This window comes from Oryctolagus cuniculus, chromosome 6 (genome assembly GCF_964237555.1).
Source record: "Oryctolagus cuniculus chromosome 6, mOryCun1.1, whole genome shotgun sequence".
Lineage (NCBI taxonomy): Eukaryota > Metazoa > Chordata > Mammalia > Lagomorpha > Leporidae > Oryctolagus > Oryctolagus cuniculus.
The window spans coordinates 58938755-58946271 of record NC_091437.1 but is presented as its reverse complement, the minus strand read 5'-3'; the positions used below and the strand labels follow the sequence as shown (position 1 = coordinate 58946271).

The 7517-nt window shown below is 44.8% G+C and overlaps 1 pseudogene; it reads right to left on the bottom strand.

Moving 5' to 3' along the window:
• Nucleotides 1–3353: 3353 nt before the first annotated feature.
• On the bottom strand, nt 3354–6846 carry LOC138850059 (zinc finger protein 14 homolog; annotated as a pseudogene).
• Nucleotides 6847–7517: the final 671 nt, after the last annotated feature.

The window sequence follows — 7517 nt, the reverse complement described above, 5'->3', positions numbered from 1 at the left end:
TCTCTCTCTCAAATAAACAAATAACTTTTTTTATAGTGTTTTTTTTTTTTTTTTTTTGACAGGCAGAGTGGACAGTGAGAGAGAGAGACAGAGAGAAAGGTCTTCCTTTTGCCGTTGGTTCACCCTCCAATGGCCGCCGCGGCCAGCGCGCTGCGGCCGGCGCACCGCGCTGATCCGATGGCAGGAGCCAGGTACTTATCCTGGTCTCCCATGGGGTGCAGGGCCCAAGCACTTGGGCCATCCTCCACTGCACTCCCTGGCCACAGCAGAGAGCTGGCCTGGAAGAGGGGCAACCGGGACAGAATCCGGCGCCCCGCTAGGCGGAGGATTAGCCTAGTGAGCCGCGGCGCTGGCTACAAATAACTTTTTAAAAATCAATTCAGGGGCCAGCGCTGTGGCACAGTGGGTTAATCCTCTGACTGCAGTGCTGGCATCCCATATGGGCGCCAGTTCTGGTCCTGGCTGTTCCTCTTCCAATCCAGCTCTCTGCTGTGGCCTGAGAAAGCAGTGGAAGATGGCCCAAGTCCTTAGGGCCTCTGCACCCATGTGGGAGATCCAGAGGAGGCTCCTGGCTCCTGGCTTCGGATCGGCACAGCTCCAGCCATTGCAGCCATTTGGGGAGTGAACCAGCAGATAGAGGTCCATTCTCTCTGCCTCTCCCTCTCACTGTCGGTAGCTCTACCTCTCAAATAAATAAATAAAATCTTTTTAAAAATCAATTCAAAATGCATTAAAGATCTAAATGTAAAGCCTGAAACTAGGAAACTATTAGAGGAAAACATTAGGGAAACATTGCAAGACATTGGGAAACATTGGTATAGGCAATAATATTTTGGGTGAAACCTCAAAAGCACAGGCAACAAAAGCAAAAATAGACTAATAGAATGGTCCTCTCCCTCACTTAATGTTGTATGATTGTTCAGAATTTCTCTACAGACAAACCCCTCTACCTGCAAAAAGATGAGTGGCCTTCATCCCGGTCCTGGTTGGGATCAGCTTTAAACCACACCCATCAGTCCTCACAAGGGTCCAGAGACTCTCTTCATTTCCTCTCCTCTATGAAATCCTCTCATTACTTGGTTAATGCCACTCTTAGGATCATTGGTTGCTGTTCTCACACTGTCTTTTATACTACAGCATTTAAGCATTTACAGGAGGTGATAATTGAATGAACCAAGGCCTTCAGCAACCAGGCAGTCAACCACATGCTGCTACAGGGATATACTCGGCTCCCTGCCCAGGAGATAGCAGCTTGAAACATCGCCCCATGCCAGCGAAAAGTAGCTCTAAGGACAGATCATCGTCCCTCTACCCCTCCTGGACTTTTTGGGCTAATGTAATCCCATACAACTCCTGCTTTATAAAAAACAAAAGGGGGAATGTTAGTAAAATGGCGCAGTCCTGACACCATCCTAGGCTCTCCCCCACCCCCACCAATGCTGGAAGCCAGGAGACCACGTGGCCCAACCACTGGTGTCAGTCCCACACCCATCCTAATGGGATCCGCTGCTCCTACTTCCCTGCCTGCCCCCCAGCAAAGTTTTAAAAAGACCTGTTCCTGAGCATGTGGCTCTCTTTCTCTCCATCTCCTGATCTCTCTCTCTCTTCTCTGTCTGTCTCTGTCTTTTGATCTCTCTCTGAATCTCTCTCTTACACTCTCCTTCTCCCTCTTTTCCTTCTTTGCTCCTTCCCTACAGTCTGTCAGGTTTTCCCAATAAATCCTTTCCCTTAAAAAATAGACTAATAGAATTATATCGAACTAAGAAGCTTCTGAGCAGGGACCAGTGAAGTGGCATAGCGGGTAAATCCACCGTGTGCAGTGCTGGCATCCCATATGGACATTGGTTTGAGTCCCAGCTGCTCCACTTCCAATCCAGCTCTCTGCTATGGCCTGGGAAAGCAGTAGAAGATGGCCTGAGTCCTTGGGCCTCTGCACCCACGTGGGAGACCTGGAAGAAGCTCCTGGCTCCTGGCTTCAGCTCGGTGTAGCTCCAACAGTTGCAGCCCTCTGGGGAGTGAACCAGTGGATGGAAGACCTCTCTCTCTCTCTGTCTCTCTGCCTCTGCCTCTCTATAATTCTGCTTTTCAAATAAATTTTTAAAATCTTTTTTTAAAAAAAGGCTTCTGATCAGCAAAGGAGACAATAAGTAGCAGAGAAGAGACAACCTATAGAACAGGAGAAAATATTTGCAAACTATTCATATAACAAGAGACTGCTATCCGGACTCATAGAATGGCAGCACTCCTGCCTCAGAATCAACCGTTGGGACATTCGGATCTGGCTAAAAGGTCCATGAGAGTCTCACAGGCATGGAAAGCCATGACACGGTGGCAAAAAACAATCTAAATGAAAGATCCTGGTGAACAAGACCCCAGCAGAAGGAACAGGCCATCAAGGAGAGAGGCGCCTTTCTCTGAAGGGAGGAAGGAACCTCCACCGTGATACGGCCTTGACTAAACAAGTTCAGAGTCGGTGAACTCAAGGGGCTTCCATAGCCTAGACAGCTCATAGCAAGAATCTCGGGTGATTGCTGACATCATAAATAAGAGTGCCAATTGTTCAATCAACAACGGGAGTCACTGGGTACATGCTCCCCACGTAGGATCTCTGTCCTTAATGTGTTCTACTATGAAACTTAAAAACAACACTACTAGTCAAACAATACCCTATACCTTGTGCGGTTGTGTGAGTGCAGCCTGTTGAAATCCTTGCTTAGTATATACTAAGTTGATCTTCAGTATATGAAGGTAATTGAAAGTGAAACTCGATGAAGGGCGGGATGGGAGAGGGAGTGGGAGAGGGGAAGGCCACGGGAGGGAGGGAGGTTGGGGGGGGGGGGAAGCCACAACAATACAAAAGTTGCACTTTGTAAATTCACATTTATTAAATAAAAAAATAACTATATAACAAAAAAAGAGCCTAGGGAGATTGCTAACGCCATAAACAAGAGTGTCAATTTGTTAAGTCAACAACAGTTGTTAAGTCAACAACACTGTGCACTTACTCCTCATGTAAGATCTCTGTCCTTAATGTGTTGCTCAATGTGAATTAATGCTATAACTAGTACTGAAACAGTATTTTACACTTTATGTTCTGTGTGGGTGAAGACTGATGAAATCTTTATTTAATATATACTAAATTGATCTTCTGTATGTAAAGAGAATTGAAAATTAATCTTGATGTGAATGGAATGGGAGAAGGAGCGGGAGATGGGAGGGTTGTGGGTGGGAGGGAAGTTATGGGGGGGAAAGCCATTGTAATTCATAAACTGTACTTTGGAAATTTATATTTACTAAATAAAAGTTAAAAAAATAAAAAATAAAAAAATAAGAGACTGCTATCTGGACATATAAGGAACTACAAAAACTCAATAGCAAAAACAACCCCATAGGATCCAATTAAAAATTAGGTAAAAGATCTGAATAGACATCTCTCAAAAGAAGATACACAAATGGCCAACAAGCACATGAGAAAAATGCTAAATATAACATCATCAGGGAAATGAAAATCTAAGCCACCTTGAGCTATCATTCACCCCAATTAGAATGGCTATAATCAAAAAGACAAAAATATTAACAAATGCTGGCAAGGAGAAAAAGAAACCCTCAAACAACGAAGGTAGGAATACAGCCACTGTGAGAAATAGTATAGTGGTTCCTCAAAAAAAAACTAAAAAATAGAACTAACATAGGTTCCAGCCACTCCACTATGAGGTATATATTAAAAGGAAATATGGGTGCCAGAGCTGTGGCACAGCGGGTTAACGCCCTGGCCTGAAGCGCCGGCATCTCATATGGGCGCCGATTCAAGACCTGGCTGCTCCACTTCTGATCCAGCTCTCTGCTGTGGCCTGGGAAAGCAGTAGAAGATGGCCCAAGCCCTTGGGCCCCTGCACCCACGTGTGAGACCCAGGAGAAGCTCCTGGCTCCTGACTTCAGATCGGCGCAGCTCTGGCCGTTGCGGCCAACTGGGGAGTGAACCATCAGATGGAAGGTAGCTACAGGCTTATCTTCTACACCACAGTGCCAACCCAGTGATTTACTTCTAACCAGCAGAAAATAGCAAAGATGATGTGATGTCATTTCTACGAGTAGATTACAAAATTATAACTTTTGTCTCACTAGCAGACTCCACTGCCATCCTGGCTTGCATGCTCTGATGAAGCAATTAGCCATGTTTAAGAAGCCACTGCAGCAAGACACTACAGTCGGTCTTCAGCCAGCAGCCAGACAGAAGCTGGAGATCTCAGTGCAGCACCCCTTGATGAAACAAATTCAGGCTACCATCATGTGGATCCTTCTCTAGTGGAGCCTTCAGATGAGACCCTTGACACAATTAAGTCATGACCAGGTTTCACATCCTTAGTAGTTGTGAGATAATGTGTATTATTCTAAGCTACAAAGTTTGTGATAATTTATGACACAACAATAAATAATAAAAATAAGTACCATTATCATCATTTTACAATGGGAAAATTAGGCACCGAACTGAACTATTTTGTCCAATATCTCTGTGGCAAGAAAGTGGTAAAATGAAGATAATGATAGACAAGGCTAAACATTTACCTAGATTCACTACATTAGTCTCTCATAGGAATTTGCTCAAGATAAAAAATGCTTAAAAGGTGATGGAAGGTTGTTAAAGCAATGATTCTTCCTAATATAAAATTTATTATGCTTAGGGGGCCGGTGCTGTGGTGTAGCAGGTAAAGCTACAGTGCTGGCATCCCACATGGGCACTGGTTCTAGTTCTGGCTGTTCCACTTCTAATCCAGCTCTCTGCTATGGCCTGGGAAAGCAGTAGAAGATGGCCCAAGTCCTTGGCTCCTGCACCCATGTGGGGGACCCAGAGGAAGCTCCTGGCTCCTGGCTTCAGATCAGCACAACTCCGGCCATTGTAGCCAATTGGGGAGTGAACCAGTGGATGGAAGATATCGCTCTCTCTCTCTCTTCATCTCCTTCTCTATGTAACTCTGGCTTTCAAATAAATAAATAAATATTTTAAAAATTTATTATGCTTAGTTGTGCGCATGAAACAATTTTTTTTTTCAAAAATGAACTTTCTGATATTCTGAAACAATGTATATTTGAAGGCTTTCTTCTACTAAATTCCATTATGAATCTTCTGATGTTAAATAAGGTATAAATGCTGTCTAAAGGCCTTCTCACATGACTTACATTTGTAGGGTTTCTCGCCAGTATGAATCCCGTGATGCTGGGTGAGAAATGAATGAAGCCTGAAAGCCTCCCCTCATTCCTTACAGGCATAAGGCTTTTCAGCAGTATGCATGCTCTGATGTTGAGTAAGCTGTGAGAGCGGTCTAACGGCCTTCCCACATTCTTCACATTCATAAGGTGTCTCATCAGGATGAATGCTCTGATGTGAAATAAGTTACGAGTAACTACTAAACGTCTTCCAACACTGCTTACATTCATAGGGTTTCTCACCAGTGTGAGCACTGTGATGGACAGTAAGTTGTTGGCATGTTCTAAAAGCCTTTCCACATTCCTTACACCAAAATGAATGTTCTGATGTACTCTGTGATCTGGACCACATACAAAGGCTTCCCCACAGCCCTTGCATTCATAGAGCTTCTCAGCAGTATGGAGCCTCTGGTGTTGAGTAAGGTGTGTGCACTGTCAAAGGTCTTCCCACAGGCCTTGCATTCAAGGGTGTCTCACCAGTGTGAATCCTCTGATGTCGAGCCAGTTGATGTACTCTAAAAGCCTGTCCACATTCCTTACACTCTTAAGGTTTTTCACCAGTATAAAGTCTCTGATGTTGAGTGAGTTCTTCCACACTCCCTACATTCATAGGGTTTCTCACCAGTATGAAGTTTGTGATGTCGAATAAGGTGTGTATGCTGCCTAAAGGCCTGCCAACATCCCTTACATTTGTAAGGTTTCCCACCAGAATGCATTCTCAGGTGTTGACTAAGAGTTGAACAATGAATAAAGGTTTTCCTACATTTCTTGCACTCAAATATCTTTTCTCCATTATGAATTATCTGATGTTCAGCAAGAAAAATTGTGTTTTTTATAAGAGGTCATCTTTTCAGAGGTAATGTTCACTTGCTCAAAACAAGGCTCTTGTGGCTCCTTCTTCCCCTCAATTTTGCTTTTGCATTTTTTTTTTTTTTGACAGGCAGAGTGGACAGTGAGAGAGAGAGACAGAGAGAAAGGTCTTCCTTTTGCCGTTGGTTCACCCTCCAATGGCCGCCACGGCCGGCGCACTGCGGCCGGCACACCGCGCTGATCCTACGGCAGGAGCCAGGTACTTCTCCTGGTCTCCCATGGGGTGCAGGGCCCAAGCACTTGGGCCATCCTCCACTGCACTCCCGGGCCACAGCAGAGAGCTGGCCTGGAAGAGGGGCAACCGGGACAGAATCCAGTGCCCCAACCGGGACTAGAACCCGGTGTGCCGGCGCCGCTAGGCGGAGGATTAGCCTAGTGAGCCGCGGCACCGGCCGGCATTTTGAACCATTTTTAAAATGGAGCCTTGGATGCCACAGCTTTTAATTTTTTTCATTATCTCCCACAGGAATGAATATATTTCACAAATATTCTTTTCTGGAGATAAAGTGTTGGTTCTATATCTGGACTCCAAATCAGTGCAGTATTTTCTTGTCCCTTCCCTCATAACCTTCCCAAGTTCCTTTCCTTCTTCATCCAATAAAGTAATCAAGTTTGGATTAGAAATAGAAGTCCTGTCATGGAGATGAAGTTGCGTATAGTTCTCCCACATTACATCCCTACTAAAGTCCCTCTGAACAGAGTCCAGAAATTCTCATTCTTCTTGTGAGAAGTCTTGGCCACATCCTTGAATGTCACCAGTCCATGAGCCATGGTTTCAGAACGGCAAGAACTGTTCAGTGCTTTTCAAGATTTCTCTCTTAGAAAACTGCAGAGTCCAGACAAGCCAGAACTCTCAGAACCCACAGCAACAATGGAGCTGGAAGGCTGAATAAACATTTTTTGAAAAATTAAATGTCTAAAGGATGAGCTAAAAATATAAAGAAATATATAATGAGAAGAGTTATGAAGCTTGTCTCATTCTCCCCCTGAGACAATGGACCCCCACTTTGTAAGCCACCAATAAAGGCACAATTGTACCTCTGGGGTTAGAGAGCAGGGTTAGAGTTCTGGCTCTGATTGCATCATGTCCCTCTGAGACAGTATCCTAATCTATAAAATGGGACAATAGCGCCTTCCTCACAAAGGTGTAAAAAAGAGTGGAAACAAGGCATGTGCAGCACACGGTTGCCACTTCTAATAGTACGTAATAATTATTATTATTTCTGTGAAGAGTAAAATATGGGTGGGCATTCTGACACAGTGGGATAATGGCCACATCCCACATAGGAGTGCCTGCTTTGAGTCCAGGCTGCTCCATTCCATGCTTCTGATCCAGCTTCCTGCTAACACACCTAAGGAGCAGCAGATGATGGCCCAAGAAGTTGTGCCCCTGCCACCCACATAGGAAACCTGGATGGAGTTCCTGGCTGCCGGCTTTGGCC